This window comes from Anas platyrhynchos, chromosome 9 (genome assembly GCF_047663525.1).
Source record: "Anas platyrhynchos isolate ZD024472 breed Pekin duck chromosome 9, IASCAAS_PekinDuck_T2T, whole genome shotgun sequence".
NCBI classification, from domain to species: Eukaryota; Metazoa; Chordata; class Aves; order Anseriformes; family Anatidae; genus Anas; species Anas platyrhynchos.
Window position 1 is genome coordinate 8,291,360 of NC_092595.1, and position 13,808 is coordinate 8,305,167.

Sequence of the window (13,808 nt, forward strand, 5' to 3'; positions counted from 1 at the left end):
CCAGGCCTGGACACCAATGCAGTCCAAACTCTTATGTTTGCGTTGTAGGAATTTACTTTTATCAACTCTTGTGATTGAGGTCTCTGGAGTAAATGGAGCATCCAACCCACATAACCACTGCTGTATCAAGTTTGTGTAGTGTTGCCTATTAAAATAAGATTAGTTAGATGGGATGTTCCCTTTATAGTCTCCTTAACAAGTAAGAAACTGATGCCTAAGGCACTGAGCCATGTCTGTGAGAGAGAATGCACCTTAAATCATCCCTTTGAATATGTATTTAGGGTACTAACTTCTTTGCGGCTCGATGTTTTGCAAAGATGGGCCCCTAACAGAGCTGTTAAATGGGCTCAGCTACAAGAGTTGTTGCAAGTGTACACCTGTCTAGTAACAGCAAGTTAAAAGATAAGTGCTTGAATAAATCAGTCAACAGGTTTTATGAAAGACTTGGGAGGAGAAGAGAGGACAGCAGAAAGTAGCTGTAATGCTAATCAAAAATGAAAGATATCCTAAAAGCATGTGAGAACAGGCAAATATTAGCAGGTGTTGCAAATGTCCAGACTTACAGCAGAGTTTGAACCACACTGGGCAAAGCTACTTTGACATGGGTTAAAATGCACTAAAGATGCTAGTTCAGCCATGTAGTTTTAGTGAAAGAAATTATAATTTAGTGATGGATGGAATACTGTAGACTGTGAAGTCTCTCTTGCTTTTCTTTAATAGAGATTCTTCTTTCCAGGTCTACCCTGGGCACCTTAACCTACCTAAACTATGTATGCACTTGAGTGTCCCTTTATTTATTTATTTTTTTTTTGAGGCAAAACCCAGTTCTTGAGCCACCTCTCACAACACCTCTATCAATGTAAGTTTTCTCAGTGACCATTTCCATTGTATTTCAGACCATCAGGAGCAGTTTCCAAGGAGACTACCTCCTTGTGGGCTGAATCTTCAGCAGGTGCATATTAGCTCATTTCCAGTGAAGTCTGCAGGGTGAGTTGTTCAAGTTTGTTTATAGTATTAAGTTCATAAATCAAACTGTTAGCTGTATCACAATTATGGGGGGAAGGGTAAAAAAAAAAAAAAAAAAGTTTAATCTCCTTTGACTCTTCTTGAGGGCAACATTGATGATCAGTCTGTGGTTTCAAAATAAATAAGCTCATTCTAGCTACAAAATGTAAAGCCTGTTTTGCAGACCATGCATTGTATTCAACCACGGGTTTGAGATTTTTAAGGAAACAGCAAGTTCTGGAAAACAATATGTTCACATGTGATTTCTGTAAGTCTTAATTTTCAGAGCACTAGGGGATCAGCCTGCAGCTCTTCTAGTTGCTTTGTGTAAAATCGAGAACATCAGGTTTCTGATGATATTTTGCAGCTTTTTTCCTCCTTTGGCACTTTTTTCTCTGTATTGGTGATACAGGTGGCAATTGTGAAGTAAAGTGTACTTATCTTTTCCATTCAAAGCCTGAAGTTAGTATTTGCTACAAATCATTGCTGTGTCTCCCTCAGCAGGTCCCATCCTGGAATTAATTGACTTCCTGTTTGGTGTGTATGTTCCTGAGGGAGGTGCATATGATTTTTATTTTAATTATCAGTATACCAGGCTAGACTTGCCTGTGTATAGCATTAGAAATAGAAGAAACGCTGTAGGCAGTTTATGTCATATTAATTTATAGCTTGGATACAATTTGGATAACCATATGAATTACTTTACCAGTGGACTTGACCTTTACATGTGGTGGTAAATTGTGTGAAAGAGAGAACACCAACAATGTATTTAAGGAGGGGAGGAATTTGAATCTGAATGGTCTTGATTTTGTAATAAATCAGCCACAGAATAAACATGTCTCTTCTCTCATACCCCCACATATGGAAGGATGATTAGAACCAGGACATCAAAGATTGTAGAGGTAAACAAATCTATTTATGACACTTCTCTTTTTTTTTTTTTTTTTTTGAAATTTATGAGAGTGTTTAAAACACTAACTTTGTAATCTCTTTTAACGCACATAAATCAAGTATATGTTTTAATAGTAACAATATGGATGTGTTCTAGCCTTGCCCTTCATAAATATATTTTGGGCTGTTTCTTAAATAGCTGTGACTTAACGAAAGGTATGTATAGCATTGTATGTGTTTCCTAGAAAGGATGTTGTATTTCTAAGGTTATTGCATGCCTATTTCTATTCTGGGAGGTCTCCTAGACCACACCCTCTCTTCTGACTGTTACATCAATAAATATGGTAATGTTACAAAATATTATTTAAGGGAGCTAGCAGTTCTACCCTTTCTGTGCCTCTCAGTCTTCCAGCTTGAGTCAAGACGCACGATAACTTTGGCACATCATATGCAGCTTCGTTGGCTAGGGCTTGAAAAATGGTTTTGCAGCTAACTCAGATGTGTCACTGCTATTGTTTTCATACGTGATTTATCATAGCATCAAATATGCCAAGAAAGCTATAAAAAGCAAAGCTTTTTTTTTGATTTAAAGTGCAAAATGTAAAGTCTAGATCTAGAATTAAGTAGTTGAGCTTGTAGGTTAATATAAGTGAGATTTCACCTGAGGTTTTAATTTTGGGCTTAGTCTATAATGTGATTTATCTGTTGATGGTATGGTGCGCTGCTCTTGTAAGTCTCTAGTTCAGACTAAATTTGTGGGAGTAGGTGATCTAATAACATTCAGAATATGTTGCTGGGTGAGATGGTTTGGAGAAGGGTTGGAGTGTCTTGTCTGCAAATTTTAAAGCAAACTCAGTTTTAGCTCATGTATAATTAAAATCTTTCAAGCATCTAACCTACTTGTTTCTATTGGATTGAAAGTCTGATTCAATTGGACTTAGCATGGAACTGTATGCATACCTTGATTCTTTTACATTAGCATGCCTTTCCCCAACCCCCATGCTATTAACTAACTGTTGAGCATCACTGCAAATAGATATTATGGTGTGACAATTTCCTACTGTATTTGGGTAAATGTTGTAGGAAACATAATGCTGTAACTCTGTTTAGTCAGACTCTGTACAGATGTAAGGTTAGTCATGGATCAGACTTCGTTTTCATCTCTCCTTCTGCTTCATTGCCCACATATGGGGTTTTGAGCATGAATTATTAATAATTGAATCATTTTAAATGCTGGAGATGCACCAATTGTTGTCAGATTTAAAATTTGTTCCTTTTAATTGCATAGTTACCATTTAATGCACAACATGGATCCAAGGAGTTCTAATTGTTAAAGAACATTTTTCACCTCTCCTGATTGGTATGAAGTAGATTCAGGGTATAGAAAAAGCCTATTGTCAAACCCACTGAATTTTCTTGTCAGTGCTAAATTAACACAATATGAATGTAAGAAATGACCATGAATAAACATTTTAAAGAATGTATTTTTTTAATCTGTGCATTTCTGTACTGTTAATACTGTACGGGGGCTAAAACTTCGAGTTGTTTTACCTGGTAACTGTGGATAGCATAGGAAATAAAACAAACAAGTGAGGATTAATTACTTCATATGGATGAAAACATGAAGTCACCCTGGAGATGCTATTGCATCTGTTATTGCTTTGCTTTCAGTGGTTGGTGCTAATGGTAATGTTCTATCAAGGGCCCTGGAAAAATTTACATCCTTAAGTACTTAGGGATAGGCTTAACAAAATGGATTTTGGAATATGCTAATCATACTTATTTTCATCTTGTTGTACTAGACAGATTGGGCCCACTTACCACCTAGATCCTGGATCAAGGAAGTGCAATTTGGAGAACGTTCCCCAGAGATTTTCCACTAGAACTTTGTACAAAATTGAATGAGAATTTAAAATAATCTGTAGACAAAGGTAGTTCCAAAGTGAAGTTCAGATTTCAGCAGAACCATGTACCTACTGTGTTTCTCTTTCTAAGAATTATGAAAGTATAGAGAAGGCTCTTCTGTTTTTCTTTCTTTTTTTTTTTCTTTCTCTACAACATTTGGGCGCCAACTGTTACTTCTGTGATCATTCTATGCTTACTTGTATAGAACAGCCTGAAGGGAGATGAAAAAGTGTGAGCATGGAAGAATTTCTAAAAAGCAGAATCTAGGTCTGTAATGAGGAATGATAGATATAGCTGGAGATTTCCCACAGTGGGTAAATAGGAAACATTGCCTGTACCCCTGCCTCTGTCCCTCAACCAGTTTCTGTCGGAGACCACAAATTAAATGGAGGACAGCTAGGACCTGGAACATACAACAAGTTGCATTTATAAGGGACAGCTTTCCATTGAGAAGAAGGCATTTGAAAAAAATGATGCACTTGGCTTAGATACATTAGAAAATGCACTTTCTAAACATCACATCTTTTTTTAAAAAAAAAATATATTTTTTTTTTTCAGGAGCAACCTGCATATATATATATATATATATATGTATATATATATACATACATACATACATATCTTTAGGGAAATGTTTCTGTTCAGGTAACAGAATGGAAATATTATAGAAATTCCTGTGCTATTGCAGAGGGGAAATGATCTGTCCTAATAGGAAACATGTCTTGCTTGATCCCAGTAGTGCAAGTCCAGCCCTTAGAGTTAGGAATTACATCAGAATGACCACAATCTTCCATATGGGTCAGGCTTCCTAGAAACACCACTAGTCTTTGTTATCTAACAAAGAGTTATTGTCTCTGATAGCTCCTAGAAGTCCACTTGAAGGAGATACTTTCTGGATAGTGCAAGTGTTCACCAGTCAAGGCAAAAAATAAGTAGATCACAATCTCGATATCATATTCCTATAAAGTTCTTCTAGCCTGCAAACCATTAACAACTGCTGGTGGAGCTATGTACTACTTGATAAAACTGGTTTTGAAGCATTGATGTGAAATCAGTTCTTAGAGTTCAAACTAAAGTGCTGCACAGAGATGTGGCCTCTTTACACTTATGTCATTATAAATGTGACTTTAGACCTGGCAGGCAGCTCATGATGGTGGTGAGGTTAAATGACTGGAGGGGCTTATCTGCAGATGGATGCAGTCCTCTTTTAATCTGGAATGTTATAACACTACAAATACTTTAGGAAGAGTTAAAATCAAACTACTTAGGTCCTATGTGGTAGAGAGATGGTGATAAGGGAGTACATGACTGTTTGTTTTAAGAGGAAATTCTCCGTTTCCTAAAAAGAAAGGCAGACCATTGATTTTGTCTTAAACTTGTGCCTACAGAAAGATCCAAACAAAGTCTAGTTTGGAAAAAAAATAAAAAAATAAAAAAAATCCTGCTAAGGTGAGAAATCTACGTGTTTACACGGGAGCACTTAGAACAATGCCCCTTGGTATGAACAGCCCTTCTCTAGTGCACTGTGGCACCCACAGAATTGTATTGGTTTTTGCTCTGAAAATTAAGCTGATGCTATCTTGTAGATTCTTTTCTCTTCCTCCTCTTTTTCTATTTTTTTCTAATGATTTGTTGAAACCGGAGGAGTAATTTTAGCTTTACATAGTATGAATTCCAAAACCGTTCCACTGGGACTTCTCATGGGTATAAGATAATAATTAAACTATTTCAATACTGCAAATGATCTAATTTTTCTTTCACCTTGCCCTAGTATGATATTAACTACTCATCATTTACATAGCTAAAATAAGTTTCTGAATACTGAGGAAGTCAGTGTAGTATGAAATTTGACTTCCTTGTATTTTCTTCTGGAGCTGGTTCATGAAAGCTCTATAGAATCACAGGACGGTTTGTGTTGGAAGGAACATCAACTATCATCTAATTCCAACCCACCTGCAATGGGCAGGAATACCTCCCACCAGATCAGGTTGCCCAAAGCCCCATCCAACCTGGTCTTCACCACTTCAGCGCTGGGATGGGGCATCCACAGCTTCTCTGGGCAACTTGTTCCAGTGCTTCACCACCCTCATAATCATCTATCACTTTTTTTTTTTTTATAATACCATTTAAATATCAAAGTAATAACACCTAAACTCACTTAATGTAAGGTAAGAATCTAGTCCTATTGGTTCAGCTGTTAGCTTAGCACCACTGAAGTTGAGAAAATACTCCTGAGTTACAGTATGTGCTTGGGATCAGGCCATGTGCAGGACTGCCTGAATTGGGAAGGATTTGTAAAGTCTGTCGAGTCTTCCTGGTGTAACCAATCTGGAATTTTAGTAAGAGAAGAAATTTTCACAACTTTTGAGGCTTAACTGATTTAAGCTTTCAGATTGAAACCTGATAAACTTTGCAACCTGTTGCAGCTTTAAGATTTTATTGCTTCTTGCTGCTTTCATTCACCATATGGTCTGCTATTCACAAACTGTGCCCTAATGAGAATTACTCTTGCAGGTAATTTTCTAATGATTGTCTTGGGATAAACAAATTTTTCATACTTGTTTTGCTAATGTATTCAAGTAGGTTCACAGGGGAAAAGATTAATCATCTAAAAAGCAAGCCGGTGTCTTTCATTATGCTAAAGGATCCAAATATGATCAGAGCAAAGCCACTCGTTGCTATGACAGCAGATACCTTTTTCTCCCTTTGTGAGGTAAATGGCAGCTCCCAAGCTGATTGGCCAAAATGAGCTTATCCTGGTGACCAACCATAGGGAGTTAATTTCATCAGAAAGAGAAAATGGTGGGAAATCCTGCCGCGATCTTACAAAGGAATTTTCATTAGAAGGCAACAGAGTCAGGGGTTCTCTTTCATTATAATTAATATGTTCCATCTAATAAAATAATTTAGGTGAGGCAGACAATAGAATTAGCCTATCTATTATTTTGTATATCCACATAAGCTTTAATCTGTTTTCTACTAAGACCTACGCTCAAAGTAAAGCAACCCTTATTTTTCCCCATAATACCTCTATTACTGAAGACTGTCATCATGTACCTGTTTATATAATTGTAGATAAGCTAATTGCAGGCAATACAAAAGGGCTGGCATTCTTATAGGTATTTGCTGGAAACACTCATGCTCTATGGAAGTAATGGATGCAATAAACTTTACATAAAAGCATTTCCCTTTAGTTTATGGTGGTAATTCACATTGTATTTCTCACTTTCTTAATGAATGAGACTTTTAATTGGATCAGATTCAAGGATGGAGGTTCTGCGCCAGTTCACAGGTGAAAGGAAGGGATGGTAATGAGGCACTAAGGTTCATAGTTCAGTAACATGGGAAAGACCTGCACCAGCCTGCATGAATTCTCACTTCTTGTGAGCTTTTAGGTGTCGCCATCTCATCCACTCTTTCAGGCAGGACTCCATTTGAAGAGGTCAGACTCACTGTGAAGGTTGCAGAACATAATACAATATATACAATATTGTGTATAAAGATGATACAGTGCTCCTATTGTCAGTGTATACCTGTGGGATGAAAAAAAATAATCTGGAATTGAGTTATTAAATAAAATTGGTGTTCTTGGTGCTTTAAAATGCAAAGGTCAGTCACTCCCTATAAATCAGCTTTACTTACCCGTATACATAAAGGGGAAAATACTTGGATATATCTAATATAGGAAGAAAACTAAGACAGTGGAAAGCTTAATTAGTTGCCTAAAACCACAGTGATTTAGTTGTATGCATGAGATTACAACTCAGGAGTTTCTGGCCCTTTGCCCAGGCTCTCTCAGTATCATGGAGCTCTTAGTGTACGTGTTATTCTACTAGGACACTTACTTCCAAGACCTGATTTTCTGCACTTTGTGTATGTACACGTGCACAAACACTTATGGCAAAACTTGCATGTGCTTTCTATTTAGCTCTGCTAATTACATATGCAAATCCACAGCTGACAGACTATTTGCCTTCATCATATGCTGTTGTAGTAACTTCATGTGCAGATTGGCCCTGCAACTGTAACCTACCTTTTTGCATCTGCACACTCCTGGGAATCCTGTTCTTGGCTTTTCTTCTCAGGTTGGTGTGGTGGAGATAACTCACCCAATTTGTAAACAGTAATGTACCATCTGAAGGAAGACCTGCTCTTCTAGCAGTCTGGACATTGTCCTGTATGGTACTGTGTATGTTCAGCTGTTACAGAACAAGCTTCAGACTCAGCATTCAGTGTCTTTCCTTGAGATATCAAATCTTGATTGCAAGTTCATAGCATGACTTCATGTGAGTCATGTAAGCAACTGCTTGGGTGTTCTGGCATGGCAACACTTAGTAGCCAGAAAAGGGACGTTCAGCCTCACCTAGATTAAACCTTCCTCCTTTAGGATGAAGATTTGTTTGTAGTCTTAATATCAGTCTATCTTGAATCAATGGTGAAACTACGTGGCCATGTAAAGATACCAAAGATGTCTCTTCAGGTGCTAATGCAGCACCTTTAAAATCAGACATCTTTAAAACTGATGTGTTCTAGTTTCCTTCTGTAAAAGGTGGCATTCTCAGGTAAGATAAATCTTTCTGAAAAGTGCAAGTTTAACCATTGCCTTTAATGTAGAGAGGTAATCTTGTGATTGCACTCCAGACAATGGTGAATACTCAGGATTTCCAGCCCTTTCCCAAAGAGGCCCCAGTGGGTTGTTGCTTTGGGAAGGGTCAGTGTGCAGAACAGGAGAGAACCTGAAACAGCTCCCAGGTAAATGAGGCATGTTCTGGTGGGGAAGCAAAGCTAAGTTTCTACCCTCCTATGCTGCTCTCTAGCACTGCAAACAAGGTCACAACTGTGGCACAGAGGCAAGAATGAGAATGGGTAGGGAAACAGAAAGAAGAGATCTTTCCTGTTTAAGCTTCCTGTGGGAGCTGGGGTTGTGTATAGTAGCCCCCATAGCTTTTGCCTATGTACCTCTGTCTTCTCTGATGGGCCGTGGCCACAAATTTATGTGCTTGTTCTCTCCATGCCAGCAGAAAACTGAATCAGAGTCACCTGCCCAGAAAATTTTTGAGCTTACGTGTCTGCTCAGCTATAAAGTAAAAACTAATTTCTCATAAAAATAGTGAACAGAACTGAAAAAGCTGGTTGTCTCTATGGTAGTTCATGCAAAAGTTCTGTTGTAAGTGGCCTCAGAATTTTACAGTCCTGAGGGACTGAGGTTTTGCTTCTTCTATGAGTTAAGTACTTGACTACAGCATGGCTCAGAAACTTGGATTAAAATTTCTATGAAGGTAATGAGTATTTTGTATTTTTGGTTTAGGGTCTACCTTGATCCAATGCAGGTAGAGAAGCCAAAAAAAAAAAAAGTCTTGTAAAAATTCTCATAGGATTGAATTATAGCTTCTGAAGGTTTTATGTGTATTAAAAATAAAAAGGCACCTCAAAACCATTTTTTTTAAACTGTACGTTTCCAAGACAATGCTGAATTTTATTTGTTTCCTCTGACAGGACATAGGATGAATTTTTGAGCAGAGAATAAAAGTAAGCAAGTTTTTAAATTTAAGTGAAAATATTCACGGGCTTGCTCTCTAATTTTCAGCTGCAATGTCTCAATCTCTCCTTAAAGAGCAAATGAACTGAATTAACTAACAATGGTAGAGAAGTTATTTCAGGATATGTGTTTTTCTCCCATGGAAGTTAAAACCATAGTTTCTGACATATGCAGCAACTTGTACTATGTTCATTGATTTACAGAATTTTATATGGTTGAAATCTTCAGAAAGGTGATCTATGCAAATTCCAGGTAGAAAAGATATTTAAAAATGCATATGTAAATGAGCTGGCTTTGAATGTTTTCTCATAAAATTCATTAATGTGATGTGAAGGCAGCAATGGAGCTGATATTGTTCTGCTGTCTGTAATGGTCCTATTAAACTACTGCATGATTAAATTGATAGGACTTGGCTTAAAAATTCCAGCACCAGTCTCAATGCTGTGCTTTTCAGTGCTTTCGAATTAGGTCAGAACGTGGAGATAAAACATACTATTGTAGAAACAGAATCCATTTACAGCCTGTGCTGTCAAAACCTGAGTGATGACTCCCCTCCTAAAGATGGTGTTGATGATGTATTTAATGACACCAAACTTCTATTTTTGACTCTCTAATTCTATTGTTGCATTTCTGTTCAGTGCCCTTTGATTTGTATTCAGTCTCACTGTACTTCAGGAGCTGTAATTCTGTCATTTACAAGGTAGACTTGGATCTTTCTTGCAACTGTTCTGACATGCTCATAACAGGTACTGTTTTTTTTGACAGTGCAGTACCTGTTTTTATCAGCATGTGGGCTGCTGCTGGCGATTTACAATCTAAAGTTAATAAAATTTGTCTGCTCCTTGTACTGTGTTTATTTAAGCAGTTACTCTGAGCCTTTTCGTGAGTTGTTCCAAATAAGATCAAAGGGTTGAGAAAAATGTTTGTCAATCTGAGAAGTTATAGTGGTGGTGTTCTTGTAAACTCTGTATCCTAAAAATTCATTGCTAGTAAAGTGCTGTGCATACATGATTAACAACTTAATGGTAGATGACAAGATAGAATACTTTTTGGTAAAGTTTCACTTTAAATACAAAGAGTAATCTGTTTCAAGCTTAGAGAGGTGGGGGGTGTTGGTGGGGGAAGACAGTGTCAGGCTAGATTTCCCCTGTAGATACCTCTAGAGCTTCTGTCGCTGCTGTTGAGCACAACAGCTGGTAAGTAGCAAGCAACTGGAGAAAGATCCGCTTTTAATCCAGTACAATGTTTTCTTGTGCCCATTTTACTGTAAGTCTCAGTGGCAAGGGGACAAAAGCTGTTGACTGATCTATGCAATTACCTCCTCTAATATTGCTTTCAACTGTCTGCCCAGAGTGACAAGAGTGGATGAGGTTTAGTTAAAGTCTGGGAAAAATGCCCTTTTAATAAATAAATAAATGCCCCTCTCTGTTATCAAGCTGCTCTTTTAGGCCTTTGAATGTCTTTTGGAAGAGTGAAGGTGACGTGATTGAAAGTTAGTGAGCCTGAACTCAAACAGCAGCAATGCAATCAATTTTTTTTTTTTTTTTTTAAACTGAAATACCCTTAAGACTCTGTGCCATTTGCACTGGGACAAGAAGTCTAAAAGTCTCTTTTTTTGCTTTCTGGTTTGCGTCTGTGGGGTGATATCTCCTTTTACACTGTGAATAGAGGCAAACATTTAAAAATCATTGCCCAATGTGATCTTCATTTAGAGACTTTGTCCTTGATGACAGAAATGTCATTTTTATAAAAAATAAAGCTAATTCAAACTGCTATTTATTTCTAACGTAGATGATAGAAAAGTAAAATTGTGTTTAATGAACTGTAGATGGAAGCCTTTTCCTTTTAACTGATGAGATGGTATAAGGAGGTGCTGTGCATACCTTTATACTCTGAATCAGTGCAGTGGAGTTACAGCCTAATACCGAATCCCTTTCCTTGATGCAGGTGGCTGTAGCAACTGGTATCTTGGTCCCTGTTTTCATGGAGTTCTTGTGCAAGTGAATCAAGAGGTGACAAATGAACAGGAGTGCATGCTGTATGCAAGGGCTGGATGTGTGCTGTGGTTCTGCAGTCATAGCAATGAATGCACTGTTGACTGACAAACAGGCAGCACTTCAGTAAGTACAGATGTCCAGATATCACATGAGATGTTGCAGAGCCATTTGTGGTATGTGGTAGAGGAAATATGGTAGCTTGAGCTTGCAGAGAGCTGTAATCCAACATCTTAACCAAAATCATGAGAGAAGGTGTTTGCATTAGGTAGTTTTCTGTTCCTTTCATACCTTTAGCCAGGAAGAGGCTAGATAGGGAGACAGCCACACTCTTTCCCTTTTATGAATCCGGGGATTTCAAGAAAAAAAAATCCACATCTGAATAGCTGCAGAATTGAGCTGTATGGGGCTCCTTTTTTTGCTGAATATGAAGATGCAGCATTTGGAAGGCAGCAGATTTCACTCCGTCTTCCTGCAGAGCATTGATTACCTGCTTGCAAAATTTCATACCTAATGGTACTGCAAATTCTGCTTATTTTATTAAGTTATTTTTATCATCCACCCTGGGGCCACCAGGTATCTTAACACTCAATTGTCTCCTAAAATGCCTGAGAGGGAAGGCCAGTGAGAAGTTAATTTAGATTTCATTGTATGGCATTTCTGATTATAGCAGCAGAGTAGGAGTTTGGAGTGAGACCATCAAATCCTTTCACATATAGTGTCAAATATCCTCACTGTTCAGCCCATAACAGCGTCTGTTGAATAATGTCCATATATTCTGTGATGAACCTATCCACTCATTAATATTTAAGCTCCTGCTCAGTACATTCTAACCACTGCTGCCCCTCTTAGCATCACTTTGATTTATCAGCTTCTATATACATTGTTTGTCTACTGACAAGAAAAAATGTTGTCCAATAGATTTAATGGTAGTGGCTGTCAAGAGAGGTAAACTCCACTCCTGGTCCCTACACCTTCCACTCCCAGTCCCTACTTTTGATTCCTACAGTGACTGTGCTCAAGTCTTTTTTTCTTTTCACACTTAAATATTCCTGATCAAAACACAGGGAATATTTTATTTAAAATGATCCCTTTTTCTGTGAAAAAAAATGAGATCTGGAGTAGAAAAAAAAAAGGTGGAAATTGCTAAATAGAAGCTAAAATTTGTAACGGTGGCTTAGTATGTCACTGAATTGGCAGTGACTGTCTGAGCACTGTCTGGAAGGACCTGGACTAAGAATTTTGCTGTGCTTCCACTTCTGACCCTGGGCAGAAAACTTACTGTATTTGTACTGCTTAGCATTGTGTAGTTAAGTAGGGTTTGCAGAAAATGTACTATTTTTTGTTCTTTGTTGAACAGAAAGCCATGCCTAACGTCCATTGCTTCTTCAAAATTTCAGAATTGCAATTTATTAATTGCCGTTGCTTTGGCACCTTTCTAATTCTGTCGGCACATTGTTGACTGTTGCAGTATCTGTGTGCCTCAAGGACGTAGCTTGCCCAGCTCAATCTGCACTTCAGTTCTTGTACCGGCTGAAATGACTGCAGAACACTGATATTATAACTCTGGGTTATAAGACACTTGTGCAGAGCACTGAGAATAAAGAAAAACCTACTTGTGATGACTTCATTTTATTTTCTCTCTCAAATCTATTTGTTCTGTAAAACCACAATAACAGAAGTAAAAGCCAGGGCTACTCCTTCCTACTTTTTTGGGTGTGTGTGTGTGAAATTAAAATGAATTTCAAAACTTGACTAAAAAAAAGCCTTAAAATCTTTCTGCTTAAAAAGAGGAAAGGAAACAGTACTTATGTATATGTCTTTCTTCTGTATTTCTTTAACAGTGTTTCGTGAGAATTAACCTGTGTGGAAATAAAATAAGGAAAAATTAATACAAGAAACTGAAATGTCTCTTGCCCTCATTATTTTGGTTTAAACTTCATCATTTACCAAATTCAGGGTAATTTTGGAATTTATTTGCCACACACCCTTATATTTTGCCTTTTGCATGGACAAAAAGTGGCATTTGTTTCCTTTATGGCCTCACTGTGAGGCTCAAGTATCATTTCAGCACTGCACCAGGTCATCCAGTTTGTAGCCATCTCTTCTGTTTTTCCTATTGGAAGACTATACCCAGACTTCTCTGCTCTAGTGCTGAAAGCCTTTCAAAGCCCAACTGCTCTTTGCTCACCTCATGTGACACCACAGCTTTGCTTTGATTCCAGTTCTGGGCTGTTTGCAGGGCTGGAAAGGAATTACTGATCATCTATGGGGCTTCTATATGGACTGGGGCAAAACTATTCTGTGTTTGTGAGCTATGGAGTCAGAAAATGTATGATTCCAAAGACAAATCTTTGTCTTCCTTTTCTGCTCATTCTTATTTCAGTTATGATTTGTTTGGAAACATTTTCTTTTTTATTTAAAAAAAAAAAAAAAAAAAAAAAAGGTAGTGCCTGAATCACAAGTCTGAATAG

The 13,808-nt window shown here is 37.6% G+C and overlaps 1 long non-coding RNA gene across 10 annotated transcripts in view; it reads left to right on the forward strand.

Moving 5' to 3' along the window:
- LOC106018689 (uncharacterized) overlaps nucleotides 1-13,808 on the forward strand; it is a 326,876-nt gene that overhangs the window by 51,048 nt on the left and 262,020 nt on the right. For 5 of the 10 annotated variants that reach the window (XR_011811400.1, XR_011811402.1, XR_011811394.1 and 2 more), the window contains one exon: nucleotides 897-987. The exons of the other annotated variants lie outside the window; for them this stretch is intronic. This is a non-coding gene — a long non-coding RNA (uncharacterized lncRNA). The remainder of the gene's footprint in view (nucleotides 1-896; nucleotides 988-13,808) is intronic. 10 annotated transcript variants of the gene reach the window in all.